Below are 26,028 nucleotides of genomic sequence, written 5' to 3'. Positions count from 1 at the left end.
CTTTCCAATGTGCCAGATAGCTATATGATATGCAGCACTCATAAGTTATTTCAGAGTGTTTTTCTATTTCAGGATAAGTCCTTAATATGTATGGTACTGATAGGGATTAGGATGTACTGTTAATAGGTGGTAGCATTCGCCACTTTCTCATCCAATTACTAAGTGACTATGTAATCATTTGTCAAACACTATCTTTTGCTGAGCTGACATTTGCATCTCCAATAATTTTGCATAATTAGGTTATAAATAGTTCTTTTGTGAAATTAGGATGATGATTAAAGTTTAAAGGTATACGAATATATACATATAATTCTTTCATAGAAAGTAGTCCTAAACAAAATAAAAGGAAGATAACTGGTAAGAAATATCTAAGAAATGTTATCCTTGGGCAAAAATAGTCTTTCTAGTATTCCTAATATTGAAAAGAATGAATGCAACACTTACAAAATTCATAAACTTTAGAGTTCAGAGAACAGGTAGTATCAATAAAAAATCAATTAATTAGGATAAAAAATTTCTGGTCCCCAAATACAGAGGAAACTAACAGGGAGAATGAGGCATTAAAACTAAGGCCCATAGTTTCACTGTAAGAGAAAATAAGAGAAAAAAAATTCCCTTCAGCAGCTGGAACCTTTTCAATTCTCTGATAATGAAAATTGCTGGGACTTTAGTGCATGGCCAGGTTATAAAGTGAATAGTTTAAAAACATTCTAATTTAAAGTGTGTATCTCTTTTTTTTTCTTCTTTTGGACTGTAGCTGCATGTTTATTCCTTTTTTGAATTTTCTCTCTATGGAAATCCAGAGGAAATTAAGTCTTACACCATGTTCCAAAACTCTACAGCTAGGTTATTTATCTGTTCCCATTTCTCCATCTCTAGGTACCACAATAGGCATCCATACAGGAACATTTGCAATGGCAAGTTGTGAATCATATATTGAAATTTAAAATGCCTCTGCACCGAGGGGAAATAGCTATCCTAGGTAATCACTGCTCCTGGGTACTTGGGAGCAGATTTACATCATGCAGCAATAAAGAGAGTGCTTTTTGGAAGTTGCATGTGGGACAAACTTTTTTTATCTATGAGCATGTCCTGCCCCATCACTCATTATATTTCACTAGCATTGGACTTCATTTTCTTTTCTAATGTACAAAGATTTCCTCATGTATGAGGATCTTATATGAACTTATTTTTCTTGCTGAAAAGATTCTGTCCATCTGTGTCTTAATCATTATGGGCTGAATAACAAAATACCATAGACTGGTTTGCTTATAAACAACAAAAGTTTATTTCACATAGTTCTGGAGGCTAGGAAATCCAAAATCAAGGTGCTGGCAGATTTGGCATCTGATGAAGGCGAGCTTCCTGGTTCTAAACAGCCATGTTTTTGCTGTATCCTCACGTGGCAGAAAGGATGAGATAGTTCTCTGGGGGTTCTTTTCTAAGGGCACCATTCCCTTCATGAAGGCTCCACTCCTATGACATAATCCCCTCCCAGAGGCAACACTTCCTAATACCATTACATTGGGAGTTAGGATTTCAACATATGAATTCTGGACTCAAATGTTATGTCCAAAGCAATCTCAATTTCCTCAAGGCACCTACTTGTCATTAAGGTCTTAACTTAAATGTTCGTTGAGGAGTCTTATTTTCCTAAACCAACTTAACCTCCTCTTTCCATATACTCATGCCACCTATATCTTTGTTTAAATAATTTATTAAAATTTTAACTAAGTAATTCTTCATATAATTTCAGATTTCAGGTATTTTGCCCCTGCGTGGTTTTATTTAACATTAAACTACAAGAGAAACTCAACAAATATATTTTTTTAATGAACATGCAAATAATTAATTAAATTTGTCAGCTCAGTGGCAGGCAGAAACTTCCTTTTTGGCTGATGAACTACTATAATAAATGGAAGCATAGTATAGGATAAAAAGCATTCAACTTGGAGTCAGAACTTCGGGGTTCAAGTGCTGTTCTATAAATTTTTAGCTGAATGCTAATTAAAAGACACTCTATGGGTTGGGTCCTTCAACTGTAACATAAAGACACTTTACTCAAACAGATACTTTCCTTTATTTAGAAACTATTTAGATATTCCACAGTGGAGACAAAAGTTCTTCACAATGTAAAAAATGGTGTGCTATAGAATGCAATATTGTCCACAAGGCAGTAGCCTGCATATCAAATGTCATTGATTAAAACACAGGAGAAAATGATGAAATTTTGCTGTCTTAAAATTTTCATTAAAACGTTTAACAAATTGGTAACAATAGTCACAAAGTTCAAGATTAGCTTTGCATTGCACTCAACAGAATTTCAGAAAGAATACTGCTGGTATTTAGGTTTCTGAGTTTCTTGGTCTTGCTGTCTTGCTATGCACAATGCCAGCGTTGAGACCAAAGATTAAAATTAGGTTTTATCTGAGATAAAATGGTAAATTCAACCCATTGCAAGAAACAATTTTTCAATATTATTGTATGCATAATTCTTTATATGATGGTAAAGATAGTGAAAACATGCAACAGCCACTACTTTGAAAATGATCTATTTACAATAAGTGATACAGAAATAGCCATCAGGTAGGTAGAGGCTCCTTTTTCATGCAAGATAATGGACCCAGTCTCACTCATCAGATGGACTGTGGACAGGATGGATTGCTGACTTGCCTATCTGCTTGGGTTTTAATGTGCACAATGACACTCTTATAGCTGGATAAGCTGAAACTTAAAAGTTGGGACCAACGATCAGGATAATACTAGGAGTTTAGTCTTCAACTTTTCAATCAACTCTAAACATGGCAAGGATATAAAATTTTTAAAGAACAAGAAAATAATTAAGGTATGGTAAACTCAAAATAAGCAAAATATCTCCATGGACTAGAAAGGAAATAGAAAAATGGTAAGTTAGTAATCAAGGACTAGAGCCAGGGCCTACTGGGCTCTGGGTCTGGATGCAGCTAGGATTTGCCTCCTGCAGAGTAATGGGATTCAAAGCTCAATGTGAATGGCAAGAGATCAGAGTCAAGTTAATTGCATGAAACCTGGGGCAGGTGCAGAGCTCACTAGCCTATGAAATGTGATCAAAAGAAAGTTATGGCTTCTGCCTGAGACTATAGTTTATATAAACATGCATACCTGCAATGTTGAAGCATACAGACAAACCTTACCAATAGGATCTAAAATTAAGCCATTCTACATTTAGTGACTGATTTTGAGATAAGTTCACAGTCAGGAGAGACCTAGAACCTTGAACCATTAAAAAAAATGGTACCAGAATAAAGTTCCATGGGAACCAAGTTTTATTTATGAAAGAAAGTGGGATCTCTGTGGCAACTAGAAAAAAAAAAAAAAAAAAAAAAGACTTTCCCAGATTGGAGTAAGAAAGATGGAAGGAGGCTTGATCCAGAGAGTAAGGTTTTGTGCCTTTCCCCAAGCAGAGTCCAGAGAGGTGATATGCCCTCACACAGTACATAGCTGTGAGGCCCATTGGGGGCCAAACAGATGAATTCTTAGATAAGCTGTGGATATATCTGTAGGACTATCTATATAGGTCTGTCTGTAGATAGACTACCATCTGTGTTATGGACATAGCAGAGAAGATCTTCCAGACCCACACAGGCCAATAGAAAGACAAAAGTGACCTTGAAATCAGTGATTGATGATCATTTGGATTGATGGACATATCAAGGGCTATTTCTCCTATTTCCTTCCTTTCACCCATATACCTTGCCTGAGAACTGGATAAGCCTCTTAGACACAATCCAATACAAAATAGAAGTTCCAATTTGATCGATACTCTTTTCTGCTGGTCTGATAAATATGAGTTTAAAATAGAAATTATGTTGTCTTGCCTACTAAGATTCATACCAGTTTCCAATCCAAACAATTCATGCAAGTAAAATATGGTTCTAAGTTACTATGAGGTTAATGAAATGAACAGGGAAACTGGACAAGCTAACTGGATGGTAGGACTAGGGGTTGAGTTATACCATTCAAATTCTTTGTCTTAGTTGGGGTTTGACACCATTTATTGGCAGTTGTTGCTCTGGTTTAGACTTAGATGAAATTGTCTTTGCCCAAAGTGGGAGCAAATGGCAACAATTCCAGTTATACCCTTCTTGTGGGATGCCTCTTTATTGTTCCAGGTAACCACTTTTTTACATCTCATTTCCCCCCACAGCGGAGATTTCCTTCAGGTTATCCCTTCTCCTACCATCTTTTCTGAGGTGGAATAAGGAGAATAATCAATTTATATACAAATCGGTGCTATGGTGCAAATTTTATTCAACATAAAAGTGGCATTTTCTCCTTGAAAGCTGTAGATGGAGTACAACTAAGACCTTCCCCTTTTAAATCCTTTTATCACCTTAGTTATAAACAAAAGGTGCCCAGTATGAAATCCTCAAAGAGCCAAGGATTTCCTAGAGTGCTTTTCCCAAGTAGTTTTAGTAAAAAGACACACTGATTATATTGCCATTTGACTTGATAATGTTTTCCCCTCTCCCCTCTCAGCCTAAATCCAGAGTCCCTTCTACCCATGTCCACGTTTGCCTGGAAAAAAGTGAAACCAGCCTTCTGGAGAGCCATGCAGATACTCTTTGACAATTGTAATTTAACAAACCAATAAACAAGATCAGGACTAAAAAAGTTCAGATTTTTAAAATGTTGAATCATCTTAAATTTCCATTTTTATAAGATGATGCTCAAATAATTCATTGGAAACATAGATTGTTAAAATATGCCAGAAGCTGAACTTACAAGGAAAATAAAATACACTGTGTTTTGTGCACACACAAACGTATGCTGTGAAGTCACCAGGAGAAAATAGACTTCTTTATTTTAAACCTCATATTTTTAAACTCCTATATTATAGCAAAGGGAAGACAGTAGTATATTTCTAAAGTCCGAGCATGTGTGTGTGCATATAGGAGAGGGGAACAAAATATTTTGTGCTCCAGTCTCAAAGAAAAAAAATCAGTACAATTGGAGAGAAAGGTGAAGGAGGAAGTCTGGTGCTTAGTATGAAAGTTCTTGATTCCTAAGATTGCCAGGGAGAGAGGTGGGTATCAGGTATTTGAATGGTCTATGTGAGCTTGGGCCTGTTATCAGCGAGTGTGACTGACTGAAGACCAGAGTTTACCCCCAAATACAATGTAAAGCCAATTGCTTGGACAATCCTGGAAAGGGAGAAGTGTTCACTAAGAATGACTGCTATAGATGCACACAGGGACACAGAGCTATATTTGGGAAAATAGATTTGGAAAAATAAAGCAACATAAATATTTGTGCACATTCATTCTAAACGAGAAAAAGAAAATATATTATCAAATAAGTGGTTATGAATGTGTACTGACAAATTATATTTTTCCCCAAAGCGGATTTTGTAGTTGTAATTTTCATTTTTATAGGATGCTGATTTCTCCACTCTCAGTTCCTTGGAAAAAATGGGACTTTTCTTTAAGCTTAGGATTTTATCTCAGACTTAATCTCCCTCAGTTGTGCTTACTTGTATTTCTGTATTAATGTTTCTGTAAGCACTTTGAAATCCTCATCTTTCTTAAAAATTTCTGAGCTCTTAAAATTGGATAATAAATCATCAAGGGTAACCATGTTCACAGTGCCTACTATGCGAAAATCTTTGTGAATATATTCATTTAGACATGGATACCATGACCTGAAACTGTAAAATTCTTGAAAAATAAACATAGAGGACAATCTTCATGACATTGTTGCAATGATTTCTTGAATGCTACATCAGAAGCTCAGGCAACAAAAGCAAAAATAGACAAGTGGGACTACCTTGAACAAAAAGCTTCTGTACAGCAAAGGAATCAATAAAATGAAAAGGCAACCTATAGAGTGGGTGAAAATACTGACAAATTATTTATCTAATGGGTTAATATCAAAAATACATAAAGAACTCCCATAATTTATCAGCAAAAAGACAAACCAATATTAAAAAATGGGAAAAAGACTTAGATTGACCTTTCCCTAAAGAAAACACACAAATGGCCGATATATGAAAAGATGCTCAACATCACTTATCACTGAAGGAATGCAAGTCAATACCACAATATCACCCCACACCTATTAGGAGGGGTGTTATCAAAAATAAAAACAAAAGATAAGTGTTGGAGAAGATGTGGAGAAATTATACTGTCTACTGTTGGTGGGAACGTAAAATGATACAGCCATTATGGAAATTAGTATGGAGATTCCTCAAAAGTTAAAAATGGAACTACCATATGATCCAGGAATTTCGCTTCTGGGTACTTCTCCAAAATAATTGAAATCAGGATCTTGAGAGGATGTTTGCAATCTCATATAAATTATAGAATTATTCACAGTAGCCAAGACATGGAAACAACCTAAGTATTCATTGGCAGATGAATAAAGAAAATGCGGCATATACAAATAATACATTATTCAGCCTTAATAAAGAAGGGAATCCTGTCACTTTATGTAAATGAATCTTCATATCATTGTGTTCAATGAAATAACCAGTCACAGAAGAACAAATATTGCATGATTCCACTTATGTGATGCATCTAAAATAGTCAAACTCATAGAAACAGCAGAATGGAGGTTGCCAGGGGATAGAAGAGGGGGAAGTGGGTATTATGTTTCAGTTATGCAAGATGAATAACTTCTAGAGATCTGATGTATAACATTATGCCTATAGGTAATGATACTCTTTTGTGGACTTCAGTGTTTGTTAAGAGGATAAGTCTTACTGTTAAGTGTTCTTATCAGAATTAAAAAGAAGGAAGAAAAAGAAATGGATACCATGAATGACAACTTGAGTGCTAGGTTGGCCTTTAAATCATTTTCCACATTATGTATGTAGACTTTGTTTACCTAACAATCCGTCTCCTCTTCCTTGGAGACCAAATTGTCCCTGTCAACCCACCGGAATTTTTCCTCACCCTGGTTCCTATTTGCATCATCATTGTGTGGTATTGTTTACTATATTTTCAGTAGTTTACTTGTCTACATATATATTTTTTTTAATTCTTGAGGAATAGAGTAGCAAGAATCCTGTTTTTATTCATCTATTATATTGGATTTGGCCTGCGTAGAGTTGAAATATTTTGTTGGTTGATTGATTATATAAACAATTTCTATTCAATTTATGGTAATTTCCAAGCCTGTTGACTTAGATAAACCTCAACTAAATGATAGAAAAAGCGTCATGCATAATTGATGACAGATTTTCAAATATCTTTAAGTTAAACTTATATTATTTATGACAAGTTTTATCCCTTATGGGGAAAGAAGTACATGACATAGTGGTTTTGTCACATTAAAAATTTATGAACAAATTTAGAAAATAGTATGACTTTTCTCTGGGCTTGAGATTCCTCATTCCGAAAATGAGATATTTGTATAAAGTTGGTATCTCTTATATAAATACTTATAAAATGATTTGGAAAATGTTTCTTTTTTGTGAAGTATTTATTAGAAGTCTTTATTGGAAGGGTTCATTCTTCAAATATTTGGGGAACTCACCTGCAACCATCTGTTTATGGTGGGTTTTGTGTTTGTGAGAAAGACCTTTCACTACCAATATATTTATTAAATGAGTCAGGTCTCTCATTTTTCCTTGATTCAGTTTTGGTAATTAAGATTATTCTGGATATTTATCCATTTCTAAGTTTTTAATTTTAGTTGTGTCAAGTTCTTCACTGCCCAGGATAGTGGATGCTCAATAACTTTTTTGGTGAATAATAAATGAAAGAATGTTAGACTTAAACATCTAGAATGAATCTTATGTATATCAACTGATGCTTCATATTTTTAGAGCTGCAACAAGATAATATTAAATTGTAATATTGAGCAAAAAGTAAAATCACAAGAAAATACATAAAGCATGGACAAACTAATTCATTGTACCCTGATACTTATGTATATTTTTCATTGATTTGTTCAATAGCTTTATCAAAAGAATTTTTTTTCTCCCAATCTCTTGCTTTTTCTCTCTCATGCCTCAAAATAGGACATTCAACATCTGTGTATTTTTCATGCAGGGACAGGATGATTGTCTATTCTTTATATAGGTTTTAAAGTAACCTACCTATTATTTATAGTATCAATCCTACCCATCATTGTACCCGAGATTCCTAAATCCTGGACTTTGCTAGCATTTTTGAGGCAATTTATTTTTCTCCTTGGTTATAAAGTCCCTTTTTACCTCTATTTTATGCTACAGCTTTCTCCGATCTCCTTTACCAGATGCCTATCTTCCATCTGCTTTCTGTCTTGTGGAAATTTGCTTAAGATTTTTAAAGATCCCTCCTATCTCTTTTTATTTATATCTGTCTTATCCCTTTATTATGTAGTTATCTCTTTATTATTATTTAGTTGAGCCTTGACAAGAAGAGCAAAAAACACACACTCTAAATTAGCTATCTTGTCCAAAATCTTAGTTTATGCTTCTTAATATATCCATAAAATGAATACTTATTGATTCAACTGTTTTCTCCTACAAATGTACAATATGCATTCACATTATCCATATTGTCTTTACTTTTTTCAACTATAAGCATGTGTGTAAATATATGCAAATATATGTGATTATGTACATATATAATACATAATATACATGTGCTTATTATGTACTATATATACAATTTCTCATTGCTTTTGCCCATGTACTATTGGAGAACATTCCACAAATTTGATTGTTATTTGTTATCTGTAATATTAATCGGACCAGCCATAAACAGACTGCTTTGACAAAATACCGTTTCAATTCACATTCCCAACATGAACATATTGGGTACTTATCCACATCACTACCAGTAGTGGATGGTACTGCCCTTTATAATTGTTGCCAGCCTGATGAAGATGTATTTAGTTGTTGCTTTCTTTTAAATTTTCTTTACCACAGGTTAGATTGAGCACCTTTGCACGTTTTTTGGGCATTTTGATTTCCTCTTCTGTGAGTTGCCTGTTTGTATTCAGTGACAACTTTATTATAAGGTTTTCTGATTTGTTTTAATCATTAGAGGAAGTTTTTAAAATAGTAAATATAATAACTTTTTTGTCACATACTTTGTCATAAAATCCAATGCTATTATTTTTCTTACAATTTTTAGAAGGTGCCTTTTCCACACTAACAACCTATTTATAAACATCTATATACGTCTGGATTCTGAGGTACTGTCTTAGTCAAAAAAGGCCTCCCACCCATGTATTCTATGAGAAGCTATTTTCTATAGACTAAAAATTAACTTCCGTTTTTTTCTTGAAATATTTTAATTATTTATTTTCATATCTAATGATCCATGTATGTGGTTTTAACATTATATATATATACGAATTAAATTTATATATATATATAATATATATAATTATATATATAAATTTATATAATTTATATATATATTTATATATATATTTATATATAATTTAACATTATGTATATATATATATGAATTAAAAATCTAGATTTATTTTCTTTCCAATGAGAGGTCCTTTATTCTAGCAAAATTTTAAAATAAATCTTCCTCTTCCTGTGATTTAAACTGCCATTTTTGCTACATATTAAATTTTCATATCTACTTTATTCAATTTATTAATTCTGATTCTGTCACTATAATCTTAAGCTACTTCTGAGTCCATATAAAATGTCTTTACGTTTAAGACCATCATAGGGGCTCCTCAGTGGCTCAGTCGGTTAAGACTCCAACTTTGGCTCAGGTCATGATCTCACAGTTCGTGGGTTTGAGCCCTGCATTGGGCTCTGTGCTGATAACCCAGAGCCTGGAGCCTACTTCGAATTCTGTCTCTCTCTCTCACTCTGCCCCTCCCCCACTCACATTCTTTCTCTCTCTCTCTCTCTCTCTCTCTCTCTCTCTCGAACATAAACAAACATTTAAAAAAATAAACAATTTTAAGACCATAATCTAGTTCATGTAGTATCAAAAATGCGTATCTTTCTTCGGTATTTTTAAAATGGTGTTTTAGTATTTTTTAAATAGATATTTGAGGATGTTTGCCTTTCCATGTTAAATTTGAATTATTTTAACCTATTTATTAAAAAAATAAATTCTGTGCAAAATTGCATTTATCTACATTTGGAAGCAATACATTTAGAAGACAGTCAGATCTTAAAGGGCCTTGTAAAAACCTCAAGGAGTTAGGATTTTTTGTTGTTGTTGAGTTCAATGAGTTTAAATGCATTTATTGAGACTCCAAATGAAAAGGCTCTGAGAAACAGAAGAAATTTGACACTAAAAGATTCTATTTTGTTTACAGAGTGAGGGATGATTGAAATAAAAGGGACAAGATCTGAGACAGGAAGTTCAATAAAGCAGCTGTTATAATCTTCAGGTGAAATATAAAGGAGGTGAAATGGTCCAAATGAGGGCTACAATAGTAAGGATAGATAAGTGGACAGATTCAAAAGATAGACCTGAGTGTTGGGCAAGGAATGAATGAAGCATTACGATTTCTAAATTTCATGACTTCATCTATGACCAAAACGTGATACAGTATCTATACTTCATGGGATACAGTCTAGCCACAGAATAGAGAATAATATGTAAATGTGTTTATGACATAATAATACATTCAAAAGGCAGGAAGCAAAATGTAATAAACAAAATAAGTGTAGGTATATAAACAAAACAATATATAGCAAAAAATTAAAGCAATCTATCAAAAGCTACTCTAACTGAAAGAAAATGTTTACTTATATAACCAGTCACTTGTTTTACAGAAAACAATAAGATGATATGAAATTAGAAATTACCCATTTTACTATTGCTCATAGTAAGTACTTTTATTAAATGTTTATTTTTGAGAGAGAGTGTGTGTGAGCGTGAGAGGGGAGGAACAGAGAAAGAGAGAGAGAGAGAGGAGAGAGAGAGAGAGGGAGATGTGGGGCTCAAACTCAAGAACTACAAGATCATTACCTGAGCAGAAGTCAGATGCTTAACTGAGTCACCTGGGTGCCCCTCACAGTAAGTAAGGGTGCTCCCCTCACAGGAGCATTGTTATGTGGCTAGCACTGTGTTGAACAACTTACCAGCGTTATGTCATTTTCTCCTCCCAAATCTCCTTTCACATAAGAATGCAATGGATTTCCTCTTTTTTATTTATCTTCTTATGAGTTAGTTAAGGAAGCTGCTGCTTATAGATATAGATTACTCTCTGCAAGTCATTCATTCACCCACAAGTGACAGAGCCAGAACTGATGTGCAAGCTAACATTGAATCTTTCTTACATTATGTTTCTTTTTCTTGTAGCTTTCACCGTACTGTGTACATATTCAGCACTAATTACTGTCAATTAATAAATATCATCTTCTGGTGCCTCAGAGAAGAGACAGCAATTATAGAAAATAGAGGAAGAGGTTTTTTTTAATTACACAAAAACAAAATACAACATTATTCATAAACCTGCAAAAGCAAAACAGAACATTATTTACAAGGCCATGACATGCACTTTAAAGAATCCCTAACCACTATCATTCAGAAAAGTATCTGGCAGCCAGGGAAGGTTGGAGGAAAATTTCATGGTTCTGTGTATTAAAAATCTATGACCCAACACTGGTATTCATGTTCTAACTACCTCTATTGATGATGTTCATTTGGTCATAAAAATTTTCACTATGAATGGGAATGTCTTCCTCTTCAGCCACAAACTGACCTTTATCGTTTGTGTTCTCTTTGGAGTTACCTGGGTCATGTGGAGCGTGTGAAGTAGAAGAATCATATTTCCTTTCACTCGCCATGTTTTTTTTATACATATAATTCTGAACTGGTTTCCACAGGATTTTTTTCAGTATGAGGGAGCCTCCAAAATCCATTCTAATATTATTCTTAGTGACCTCTTTCTCTGTTTCCAATAAACAGGCGTGTGATGAATTTTCAGCAACTGAGTTATTTAGGGAAGTAAATAATGTCAAATGTAGCAAAGAGCATGATGATCAGGCTGAGAAGTTAAGACAATTATCCAGTTCATGCAAATTTATGTGGAACCAGGCCCAGTCTGCCTTTCAATGAGAGTGAGGTGCAAGTTGCAGCTGTAAGCACGATCAGTAGTGTGTTCTCAGCCTTAGCCCAGGCCCCGAGAATACTGCCAGCATCGTTTAAGATAAACCAGTGGGTCAGTTCATTTGTGCTAAAAATAGTTAACTAGAGAAGAGCAGTTTCTCTTCTCTCTTTGACGTGCAGTCAAGTGCCTTCTAATACAGGGTGATGAGTTTTTGGCAGGCACAGTGGTAAGAAAAGAAGTGCTTCAAAGTGAGAACCCATTCAATTGGGTTCAGCAAGGGGGAGAAAAGAAAAGGGATTTTTACAATAGAGAGTGAGCCAGGCATTTGGACACCACAGAATGACCTTATCTTTAAATTCCAGTTCTGCCTGTTATTAGCTGAATAAGCAAGTTTTAAAACCTATTTTAAACAGAGTTTCCTCATCGGAAGGTGGGGTTGCAAACAACCTACCTCATAGGGTTATTGTGATGAAAATGTAACACAGTATCTGCACACGGTAGCAGCAGACCTGCCTTCCATCTTTTCTTTGTCCTTTTTGTTCTTTTATCACTACTCTTCTCTGTCCAATTAATTAAATTCTGGAAGAAGGGAAAGCTACATTTAAATGATATGCAGACACCATGTGCATTGCTAACTCTTTCTCTTAATGTGTGGGTTGCCTGGCTTCTAGTGTTTTCTTTCTCTGTGAACCCTGCTCATATTCCCCACCTCCAATTCCTAAGTCATTTACTACCCATGACATTTTCCAAAAACTGATTATCTCCTAACAATCTACTTGTCCTTGTCCCATTCTCCATCAATCATTTTTCTTTCAGATAAATTCATTAGTGTCCCCGTGTATTGAATAGTTTACATTTTGATCACAGCCTTCAGGAAATCATTTACTAACTCACAAGTTCTGGAGGATAGTGTCCTCCTGGTTCTCAATTTCTGTGAGTAGGAAGGCTTTGAAGCCCCAGGAGCCTGCTTGTAGGTTCCCAAACTGGGTTCTAGAACTGGGAAGCTCCCAGCATAAGAGGAAGGAAACAGAAGAGCTAATGGCATCTTTTCATGGCTGACAATATTGAAAGTGCCACATGAACTGGGGAAAGATCCGGAATAGTCGCTAAGAGTTGGAAGATTTCATTCTGCTCATACTTCACTGTGTAATCTGGGCAAGAGTTTTCTTCAAATAAAAAAAAAAATGTACATTTAGATTCAAAGATTTTGAAGAAAATAATTTATATTTTTATGATTCTACAAATAATGTCAGGGATTAATAGTACTTTACATAAAAACATTGTTATAACTCTTTACCACTGTTATAAGCACTTTATAAATATGAGCTTATTTAATCCTAACTGCTCTATAAATTAGGCAGTATAATTACCTTCATATAGATGAAGAAACAGAAATGTGTAATAACGTGACCTAAGTTACATAGCTTTTAAGACGTAGAGCCAAAATTTGAAAATATTGGCTTGACTCTAGCATTTCTATTCTTAATCACTATACTTGGCTGCACTTAAAAATGAGATATTTGCATATCTCTTTGTACATTTTTAGATATGCTTCCTAATCACTATGTTATACTACATTGAAAAAGAACCTATTTTGAATCTGTCACCCACCTACTATGTCCGTGCCTGGAGCTGTTACTGAGCCTCGGGAATCATCAACTTTGAAGAGGAACATCCATAATTCTTCTAGTCATTCCATATTGCTGAGCCTCATTCTTCTTTTCTGGAAGTGGGAGGAAGTGTAACCTTTTAAAATAATTAGCCTGTCTTTTCTAAGACCACAAGGTCAATTTGCAGGCTGATAGGTTAAATGCTTTTTTTCACTACAGTCTAAGAGAATAAAGAACATTTTCAATGTCTCTGAAATGACTTTAATAGTAGATTTTTTTCCTTCAAAGAAGTTCTTTTATAATGTTTTCCATCAAGAAAACCTCTGGTTGACATTTATCTCTTGGGAGGACAATGCCCCATATGTCACCAAGAACCAAGATTGCCCTGTCATACACATGTAGTTGCTGTCAATCAATTTATTTTTAATGTGACCCTTTGAATTCCCATACAGAGTCCAAAGGCATTCTTTTGCTCTGCTCCTCAAAATGTTTTAAAACATGACTTTGAAAGAGAAGGGGAGCATAGTATCATGCAAGGATCTTCTGCTCAATATTGGTTCTTCAAGAAGCTCTTTGATTCTCAATTTTCTGATATTTAGATTGGGAATAATGATCATGATCTTAAAGAGGATTAGGAGGATTATACATGTAAGTTGCTTGGTGCAGTACCTGAGACATAGTACAGCGGTTCAATAAATTTTTTTTCCTTTATTTTCTACTTTCATCGGGGACCAATCAAGATTTGCATAGTTTTTAGAATAATGGAATCTCATGATTGACCCAGATTCTACATTTACACTTTAGCTGTATTTTTTCTCATTTATAATAGCACTAGATTTCTTCATTACCCAGTCAATTTTTATTGACCACCTGCTATAGTCCTCACTTTGCTATGTACTAGAGAGAATATTAAAATTGTACAACCGATTTAATTTACACCTACCCTAAATGAGCCAAGCATCCTCTTGAAAGATAAGGCTACCACCTTGTCTTCACTCCCCACCTCCCCCACCAAACACCATAAATGTAATAGCATCAAGTAGGATTATAAAATAACTTAGGAACAAGAACTGCATAATAAGATCACACAAGGTAGTTGATTGTGATTACAATGACTGGCAGAGTTTTCATAGAGAAAGTAGATTATATAACTTGAGCCTTAAAGGTTGCATTTGGATGGACAAAGAGGAACAAGGAGAATCTTTAGATTGGAGAAACATCATCAGCTATAAATATGGAGACAAAAATATGCAGGATATTAGAGGCAAGAGACTAAACATAATAAAAGGAACAAATATGTGTAGCTGAGAGGAATGGGGTCCAAGGTATTAGAATGATGAAACCCTGGAAGCAAAGGTGAAAGGTTAGAAGCAGATCAATAGGGAGAGATGGTAAATCCCTTAGCTACTATATTCTGTGATTTTTCAGGTATCGGACCCTTAAATCTAGACTCAAATACACAGGGTTACTTTGGTAAATCACAGATGATTACCGTATTAGTAGGAGACTCTGAGTCTCTCCTGAATTTGAGAGTCAGCTCACTCTTAGTCCACTTGGCCATCCTCTCAACCTCCATGACTTCTCCATTTACACAGCCCCTTGGCACAACACTACTTTACCAACACTGGTCTGGGCAAGTTCTTGGAAGTAGAACTGAGTTCAACAGCGTCTGAGAAAGCACACTCAACTGGGGCATGGCTTTGGTTGTGTTCTCCAAGTTCGAGGAGTACCAGGCTATACAACATAAGTCTTACATAATGATATATGATCTTTCCAGTGGAGCAGGAAGTGATGCCTGGGTTTTCTTGTAACTAGGTGTGCAGACTGTATTAGTTTCTTAGGGTTTCCATAACCAAATTCTACAACCAGGTGGCTTAAAACAATAGTAATTTATTGTCTCACCATTCTGGAGACTACAAGTCTGAAATTAAGGTATTTAAAAGGTCATACTCTGATCTCTGTTGGGGAGAACCCCTCCTTGCTTTTTCTAACTTCTGATATTTGCTAACAATCCTTGGTGTTCCTTGCCTTATAGATGCATCACTTTAATCTCTACTTCCATCATCACATGGCTGTCTTCTTACCCTGTGTACCTGTGTCTGGGTCTTTCCTCCTCTCTTATGAGGACATCACTCATTTTAGATTGAGGGCCCACCCTACTCCAGTATGACTTCATCATAACTTGATTACATATGCAAAGACTATTTTCAAAAAAAAAGATCACATTCACAGGTACCAAGAGTTAATACATCAATGGAGATTTTCTGGGGTGGGGACCCAATCCAACTTATAACAGAGACCATTACCTAGCAGACAGGAATGAGTCCTTTATTGATCAATAGAACACAGCATCCTTCACCTAAAGCTGAGGTATCCTGGAAGTGTCTCTTGGTTGCTTAAAAATTTCTGGGCCTCAATCCTATGCTTTCACTATTATTTCTAGTTTTGAAGATTGAGCTTTAGTTATGAAGTATACTGCTAGAATAAAAAAATGTACATGTTTCTATGCAGTGAATTTTTTGCAACAATTTCAGATTTGTCATTATATTTTAATGCCACAACTGAATTGTAAATCACAAATTATTATTGTTGAGAGTTTGAATAGAATTTGTCTTCCACACCAGAATATGACATATTGAAAAATAAAAATCCTAAGGATATCTGCACATTATTGCCTTATTATCTTGATTTTTGACCTTGAAGAATATCATCAAGTATCTTAACACTGACTGATTTATCTACCTGCCAGTTGGCTCTCCATTGCATCCTCCCTATGGGTGAGCCTGCCTCTTTCATAGCTCCTTCCCAAAAAGGAGAGAGAGATGTTTAACTGGCCCAGGTTATTCATAAATTTACCATTTCAAGGAAGTCATCTAGTTTTTTTTTGTTTTTTTTTTTGTTTTTTTTTTTTTGTTTTTTTTTTCTTTTCTGGAACAGAACAAATAAAGGGGCAGAGAGAAGCCAGAATTGTTACCCAAACTGTTTTTCCTTCACCTGGAAAGAAACATCAGAAGTAGAAAAGAAACATTTCCTCCCCAAATTTATTACCCACATTTCTGTTTCAGATAGGAAAAAAATAGACTTAATGAGATAAGCTGATTTGCTTATATTTTTAGGGGTATTTCCAAATTTCTCCATTTCACTATAGTTGCCTTCTCTTTGCTATAAGTGTACTTATTAAACATAACCTGGTCTTTTCATTTTATATTTGTGGTGTATATTCTTTTAGATACAATTCTTAGACCAGCAAAACCTGCTGTCATGTATCAGATGATATAATTAATTCTTAGAAATTATGCTTTGCCATATTTTCCCAGTCAATGTATCAGGTTGGCATTTTGAACTACATTTGAACTCTTTAGCACTAAAAATAACTGACTCTTAAGAAAATAAATCCTTTCTGTTATCCTAAGAACAAAAGTTGAACTTTCTCAAAAGAAGATAAGGATGTTGGGTTACCTTTTCATACCAGGAATCTAAATGTAGCCAATAATTAGCGATGATCCTTTTAATACTATAGCCATCTGGTCTCATGTCCAAAAAATCAGCCTGTAAACATCCTATCTGAATAACCAATGCTGTCCTAAATTCTTTTTGCCTACTTCATAGCACTTTACAGTACCTTAAATTGTAAAATTTGTACTTATTTTCTTTCTATATCTTCCATTAGAATGTAAGCTCAATTAGGAGAGGAATCACATTTATCTTATTCACCTTTGTTACTAACATAATTTCTAACATGTTTCTAGCATAATTTCTAACAAATAAACATAAATAAAATTAGCTGAAGACATATATATGAACAAAACTGTGATTCTTTTTTATACTTGTTGGACAATGTAACACTTATTTTATTGATATTTTACACAGGTGATTCATTTATCTTTGACAGCCTTAAGGCACTAAATCATTTCTGATGGTTTTAATTTATTTCCTCTAAGATATCAAAATTCAGTGTTGAGAGTGATTATGGAATGTGGGGATATATGTTCCCTGTCTCCACTACAATCCCCATTGTATTTCTCTTCCAATATACCATGTTTTTGGTTTTTTGTTTGTTTTGCTTTTTGCCAATTCTTAGGGTGGTGCCTAACTTGTTTGGAATTAACCTACTCATACCTAAAAACAGGAATTTGGAGACACTTGATTAAATTATGTTAGTAAAACTTATCGCATGTGTACAATGTTTCAGGCACCGGAAATAAATTATTCACTAATATTTAGATAAGGCTAAAACCGGTAATTTTTTTGCCTTCATTATTGAATGTTATCATACCTTAGGTATTGTCACTAATTCCCTTAACGATTAAAGAAACTAACATCCAGAAAATCCGGTGTTCCTCAATCTTCTGTTCCTCCTTGCAGTTTCATACTTTGTTATGAATAGGACCTATACACATATAATAAGCTGATTAACAGAATTGACTTTGAAGCTGAAGTGTTTTGGATTTGCACACTAGCTTGCTTCAATACTTGCTTGCTCTGTGAGATCTCTAAACCTTAAGTTTCTTCACCTGTACTTTGGGAAAATACTTTTTTAATCATGGTCTGTTGCAATGGACCTTAGCATATTGACATCATGCATTTGTAAGAGAAGATTAAACTCCTGTGAAGTTATCTGTTTCCCAGTACTGGTAGTGAGTTAATAGTGATCTCAGAATTGTCAGAACTGTGTCACAATCAAGGGCAAGAGCTCTCATGGCAATTCTAAGAATTCACTTTCTTTTCATCTGGATACCTTCTTGTGAATGTAGGCTGCCAATGTAGGTTGTCATCTTCTTGAGTCATTCCTGTAGCAGCATCTGTGACCTTTTACCTTGCAGAAATCCCCTTGTATTTGGCTTCTCTAGCCTTCCACAAGCATTATGCCCCATCACTTTCTGCACAGGCTGCTTTCCTTAAAATGACCTTTTACATTTCTGTCCTTGGCAATAGATAAAAATCCACTGCCAGTGAGGATTTAATCTTCATGTTACACTGACAGCCCTGCCCACCAGACACAATATCATTATAAAATGTCTTGCTATCAAGAGGTAATATTTTATAGCTTCTTGAGTGTTTCCCAAATTTCTAGTGCATTTTTTTGCCCTTGAAACTTTCAGAGAGTGAAAAATATCATCTTGGAATAATCAGTAAACACGTAAATATACCACAGAGCAGAGAGAATACCAGCACACTCACGATGGGAGCCATGATGTTTGATTTGGTGGTCATTAGTTCCTAACATCTAAACTACAGGAGGCGGTAAGGTGAGAGTAGACTTGTCTTGGAGCACTGTGCAGAAGAACTCTCTCTGTCCAGTCTTTTACTTCTCTCATCTTGCTTCTTTTTCATGTTCACTATTCATTGCTTTTCTTCTGGCTAGATAAAGTTAGAGGCACTCATAGGATAAAACATCAGTTAAGAAAACAAATTCAGGGCTCCAGTAGCTAAATCCTAACAACACCAGGAACAAGAGAATGGATGCCAGCAGAGGAAGATCCCCAACAGAGCTTGTGATTTCCAAAAGTTGTCAATTACCTCCTTGTCAGTCTTAGCAGCTTCAATCTCTGCCCCTACAAGTATGCTATTCCTTATATTTATAAAGCAATATTTTTTAACATTGTTTAAAAGACTTTAATTTTTTAATCTCTGAAGATAATAATAATCCTAGTTTATGTTATAAAGAATGTTACATTTTTTTTTTCTCCACAGTGTTTTTAGATCCATTACCCCATTTGACCCTCATATGACCCTATTGTAGGCAGGACAAGAAATTTTGTTCCAAGTTTTCCAAATGAGACTTGGGTAAACTAAATGAAGGAAACTATGGAGATTTGGGGGAAACTATGTAAAGATATAGAGCTAATATGGGCCACAGCTGCTCTTTGTTTCAGATCACACACTGTGTGTTCTAAGGCCACTCAACGGGATTCCCAGGAAGCTCCTTAAAGTGGTGTTAATGTATAGATAGGCAACTAGAGATCCATGATCTCATAGATGGGTCTATGTTTCTGTATCTGAAGATCTGGAAGAGTCTGATAAGCTTTGGTTAAAGCAAGGCCAAATTGCTTTTGCTCCACACCTTCCTAATTATGCAACACCCAGTACTATCTGAATCTGAACATATCTCCAGGATGAAAATGCAGCTGGGAGATGATCCATTTTATCACAGCCCCACCTGATGTATATCAGAGCTGTAGGAAGCCATGTTTAGGCCAGGATAGAAAAAAGACTGGAGTCAGAAACTGAATTTCTTGGCTTAGATTTTTCTCACTGCCTAGTATATTGAGCTATTAGTTATAGCATTCAATGTCTACCTTCAGGGATGGAATTTTATTCTAGAGTAGCTGTGAATGTTATAGAGAGACTATGATAATTGAGCATCCACAAATGCCAAGCATATGGCTAGGTGCTTTAAAGGCATCATTTTATTTAATGTTCATAATAAAATTATGAGAAGTTATTTTTGTATACATTTTATAATATGAAAATCAAACCAAAAAGGTGATTATTTTGTACAAGTAAGTCAATTTTAGGATTAACAAGGACAAAATTCTACCATAACCTAAAATGGAAGTCTAAATATATAACTATAATAGGAGTGCCTGGGTGGCTCAGTCAGTTACGCGTTGACTTCAGCTCAGGGCATGATCTCACAGTGAGTTCAAGCCCCATGTCAGGCTCTGTACTGAGAGCTCAGAGCCTGGATCCTGCTTTGGATTCTGTGTTTCCTTTTTTCTCTGCCCTTCCCCCTCCCCCTCCCTCCCTCCCTCTCTCTCTCTCAAAACTAAATAAATATTAAAAAATTAAATATATATGTATATATTACTATAAGTAATATCTCATATTAACCAATAATAGTTTATTAATAAAATGGTTCTTGAATATAACTTCCTATATCTAATTTCTTATCATTTATCCTATGAAGTATCTTTTTCCTTATTTCAGCCTTGATGATAGTGTTACAATTTTGAAGCCCCAAAATTCGTCTTTTCTCTAGTTTAGCCTTTCTTAATATTTGAGATTTCAGCTCACGAGTCACTGCAAGAATCCATACTTGGACAAGTGTTCCCCCCATTAGTGGACTCTATTAGTGTAATATTTACACAGCAGAAAGAAAAGAATTAACATTTAATGACTCTTTATGTTACATTCTTGGAATTCATATCATTGTACAATTATGAGGATACTAAAATTTTTATTTATTTAACTACTGTATATTGCCTAAAATTACATCATTTAATATTGCATCAAGCCTGTAAGTTAACTAAGGTTATTGACATTTTACAGAAGTATAATCTGAAATTCAAAAGAGTTAAATAAATAGTAGAGAGTTGGGCAGATAGAAACCGATGAAGCTTTCATTTGAACACATTTTGGACTGACTTTGAAGTCCATGCTGGGTCCAACGCTGCCTTTGGTTCTCAGAATCAAGCAATGTATTTCTGCAACGATGTGTCACCCCCTCTTTGTTTTAGAAATATCAAATTATGTTGGTTGTTTCCTTTGCTGTGCAGAAGCTTTTTATCTTCATAAGGTCCCAGTAATTCACTTTTGCTTTTAATTCCCTTGCCTTTGGGGAGACTGTTGAAAACTGAGAACAAACTGAGGGTTGATGGGGGGTGGGAGGGAGGGGAGGGTGGGTGATGGGTATTGAGGAGGGCACCTTTTGGGATGAGCACTGGGTGTTGTATGGAAACCAATTTGACAATAAATTTCATATATTGAAAAAAAAAAGAAAAAAAAAGAAATATCAAATTCTGGTCTAGATCTAAGCTATAGACAGAATTTTAGCTAAGAGTAGGTTTTTAAATCTATCATGAAAATTTATCATGAAACTAAAGTTTCTAAAGATTTTTTTTTCATAGTACTAGTACTAGGAGGAACTGGTGCAAACAAAAAAAATGCCAGTGAGGCAATTTCTAACAGATAATTCCATTGCCTCTGATATGTTTCTGAGCTGGAACAAAATGTCTGGCAATGTGGGGAATGCAAATTTACCTTAATGATAAAGGTCTTGGTCTAGTCTACTTATACTCCAAGTTTATCATAGACACATTTAATGAACACTGACTATGAGGAAATTGGCTGTACAGCACAGGCATCTGCCTCAAAATTTCAGGATCTATTTGAGAGCTTAGTTAATGTTCATGTATTTCAAGACAGACATCAACTATAAATCCTGGATTAATACACATGCAACAGAAACAGAAGGAACAGCAAAGAACACAGCAAGCTCTTGATTATGGGTAAAAATATTTCCATGCTGAATTTGGAAAGGACCTTAGAGATAACTGGGTGCCCTCCTTACCATAATTCTGTTAATTATAGGAGTAATAAATTCAAAGACAGAAAAATGTGAAAACTCAGAAAAGCAAACCAGGAAATATAATTCACCCTTAGACTTAACACCCCAAAACAAACATCGATATATTGCACAGAATTTTTTTTCGAGAAGTTTGAAAACAATTTTATGCCTTAAACTACTGATACACTGATATACTCTGAAGAATTTTTATCCTTTCCTCCATTTCTGTGAGATTATCTTAACCCACTTTAAGTCAAATTGTGTATACAATTATATATAATTTTTATATTATTTTTCACTTAATTTTGCCAGAAACATTTTCCTGTGGGATTATACAGTTTTTCAAGTAACAATTTTAAAGCCTAAATAATATTCTACTTGGTGAAATCATCATAGTTTGCTTAGCTAATCTCTTAGTATTAGCAATATCTATTGTTTCCTATTTTAGACCACCAACTGTAATTCTACAGTGATGGTAATCAAAACTAAAGATTTTAGATTCTTGGCATTATTTCCTAAAATTAGATTCCCAAATGTGTAATTACTAGGTTAATATGTACATGTAATCAAACTGCTTTTCAAAGAGTTTTACTACTAGTAATGAAATGGAAATCTCATTATCCACACTGTCATTAGTACCTCATAACACACACACACACACACACACACACACACACACACACACACACACCATACAAATTTGATAGGCAAAAACATTTTTGCTTTACTCTTTAACATTACTGTCTTTAGACTCAACAAGGACAGAAAATAGAAAAGCTATTTTATAGGACCACTCTGGTGCTTTTTTAGTCATGCCTCTCTCCATGAGACAAGAATTTCATAAGACCACATGTACTTGGAACACCAAACCCATGTTACTCCTTTTTAACCATGCTGGGAACACTGCACTCTGAAATTTCATATTCAAATTAACCTAAACTCATCTACAGAGGCATTGGGGGCCTTTTTCCCAGGCAGTAGGCCTAAGGACAAATTGTCTAAAGAGTAGGCAAGAGACAACTCTTTGTGGAGAAGTGAGATACAAGAGAGTGTAGACAGAGTTAGGTTAGGAAGAAAAGAAGAAAAGAAAGTGTGTGGTTACAGAGAAAAGAGAAGAAGTTCAGGATTCTGCTATCCCCTCTTTCCATGACATTATGATTCAGAGCAAAACTGAGGAATATAAAAGCATAGCAATATTTCATATATTATTCCATTATGAACCAGTATATATGGAATATTGAATATATATATACATATATATGTGTATATATGTGTATATATATATCCATGTGTGTATGTGTATATATATATAGAACTATATATAGTTCTTTCTTTAAAATTTAGAAGGAAAAGACCTAAGCATGATATAATAATTGGCCAAAGAAATGAACAGATAATCCATAAAAAAATCCAAACTGACTCCTAAAGTTGGGAAGATGTTCAACTTCACTCATAATAAGAGAAATGTAAATTTAAACCATACCAAGATATCATTTTCACTTTTTAGACTGCAAAAAATAAAGCTTAACAACACCTTCTGTTGGCAAGGCTGTGGGGAAACAAGCACTGCAGGTGGGAATGCAAATTGGCACAACGTTTTATGGAGGGAACTTTGGCAAATCTATCAGAACTATATATGTGTTTGACCTGGAAATTCAACTTCTAATCATTTACCCTGTACACACTGCCAATAATATGAAATATATATATATGGCAATTATATTCACATACGTATAATATTATATATGGTAATTATATTTATATATAACAATATTATGTATATATAAATATATAATGTATATTATAATTCTAATATATTATTAATATATTAATATTTCATATTATATAACAATATGAAAAATATCTATATGGTAATTAACTGCACTATGGGCTGGAATTATAAAATATCAGAAGTAACCTACATGCTCATATCTAGGAATTTGGTTAAATAAACTATGGTCCTCCCACACAATGGATGACTATGAAGCCACAACAAATCATGAGAAATGAAATGATATGATTTTAATATATATTGTTAAAAGCAAAAGCAAAGTATTAAATGAAACATATATTTAATTTTAGCTATGTTGTAAGAAAGGTAAGGAAATAATGAAAAATATATTTATAGGGGCACCTGCGTGCCTCAGTTGGTTGAGTGTCCGACTTCAACTCAAGTCATGATCTCGCAATTCATGGGTTCAAGCCCACGTTGGGCTGTGTGCTGGCAGCTCAGAGCCTGAAGCCTGCCTCAGATTCTGTGTTCCCTCTCTTCTCTTCCTTTCCCCACTCACACTGGCTCTCTCTCTCTCCTTCTCAAAAATAAATAAATATTTAAAAAATTAAAAAATAAAACTATATGTATTTATTTTTCAAAAACAAAAAAATAATGCCACAAGCACATATATGAAATATAAACCAGAAACTAGTTTTTTATTATATTTAGAAAGTATTTGAAAGTCAAGTAGAAGGATTTAGACCAAAGGCCTAGTACTTTTCTGTGTATTTGTTTGTATATTTCTGACTTCAGATCCATGTTAATACTTTATATATTCAAAAAATTAAAAGTAAATAAATCAACAAAGGTGTATGTGGAGGGGAAATATTAGAATACAAATAAACTCATAGACTGAATTTTGTTTCAAACGAATAACACACTTAATGAGGGTATAATAACAAATTCAAAAGGGAACCTTTGAACATTGTGTCTTCTCTCTATACCCTCAGACTAAAGATTTAAAAAACTGTAAGCAAATAATGAACACTAGTTGCTAAATTTGTTTGTAGAAGCAGTGTGGGTTTATGTTTCTGAAACTACTCTTTCTATATTCTAGTATTGAGCAAATAAGTAAAAAAGAATTCTAAGCATATGGAGGGAGAGAAGATGAAAATTAAACATATGGTGTTGGATTTGCATTGAAGGTGTCAGTATAAATTCATGGTTTTTAAGATGTCTAGGACAGATAGATATAGATAATAGATAGGGACAGAGATAGAAGAGATAGAGATAGATATTTGTGTATTTGTGTGTGTGTGTGTGCACATTATATTTGTTTTCTAGCTCTGTCCCCCCAAAAGTTCTAGAAATATGACTCCTCAGTAGCAGTGAGCCTATCTTGGGCCCAGATCTGGGTTTCTTAATTATAAACATGTAAATGGGAGAAAAAGAGTTCCTCTTTATGGTAAAATGCCAACTGACAACAAGTAATTGAGTTAGAAAATTACACTTTGGCAAACAGTAATAATTGACTTAGGCAAAAATCATCAAACTACTGAGTAAAATTTGCTGAGAAAAGGATATTTACATAGTTCCAAAGTATCTTCTTTATAGGTACTTATCAATTGCAAGAGGAAATACAATCACTCTGCCATGGAGATCTGGCAGACATAACCTTAGCCAGGCAATCAAATTTATTACCATGAAGGGGATAAATCAACATCATCTCCAGATACAATGCACTAAGGTCATTTTATCAGTGGTGTAATATTTCTACTAAAAATGAATCAACTAATCTGATCACAAGGCAACATCAGCCAAGCCCAAACTGAGAGACACTCTAAAATATGACTATCCTATACTTTTCAAAAATGTTAATATCATAGAAGACAAAGCCTGACAAACAATGCCCGATCCAGATTGGACCCTGGAATAGCAATAAATACATTAGTTCTGGCAATTAGTGGAATTTGAATAAGATCTGTTGATTAGATAGTAGACTGTGCTATTATTGGTTTCATTATTTTGATAATTGTGCTGTGGTTATGTAAGGGAATATTCTTATTCTTAGAATATGCAGCATTTTGACTACAACATTTTGCCAAATTATTCAGAAAAAATATTACACATGATGATGAAGCAAGTATTATAAAATGTTAACAACTTCAGAGTCTGGACAAGAGTACTATACAGTTTTTTGTACTATTCTTACAGCTTTTCCATAAGCTTTTCTGAAATTATTTGAAAGCAAATATGTTACAATAACAACAACAAAGAGAACAGATTAAAATAATATTAAAGTCTCTCAGAAAAGAACATTGCTCTTTTACTTGAGGTGCTTGAAACTTGAGTTTCAGCCTCACTGAGCATTTGCAAATACTGAAATATGGTACCCAGAAGTGAAG

At 34.4% G+C, this 26,028-nt stretch overlaps 1 long non-coding RNA gene across 1 annotated transcript; it reads right to left on the bottom strand.

Annotated features, from left to right (window-relative positions):
* Positions 1 to 12,466: 12,466 nt before the first annotated feature.
* On the bottom strand, positions 12,467 to 18,187 carry LOC122231458. The gene is made up of 3 exons (XR_006208714.1): positions 17,896 to 18,187; positions 13,621 to 13,732; positions 12,467 to 12,588 (listed from the first exon to the last, which is right to left on the bottom strand). It is a non-coding gene; the product is annotated as an uncharacterized LOC122231458 (long non-coding RNA).
* Positions 18,188 to 26,028: the final 7,841 nt, after the last annotated feature.

Source organism: Panthera tigris, chromosome D1 (assembly GCF_018350195.1).
Source record: "Panthera tigris isolate Pti1 chromosome D1, P.tigris_Pti1_mat1.1, whole genome shotgun sequence".
Lineage (NCBI taxonomy): Eukaryota > Metazoa > Chordata > Mammalia > Carnivora > Felidae > Panthera > Panthera tigris.
Note: the sequence above shows the minus strand (reverse complement) of the source record. Positions and strands in the feature narration are given on the sequence as shown.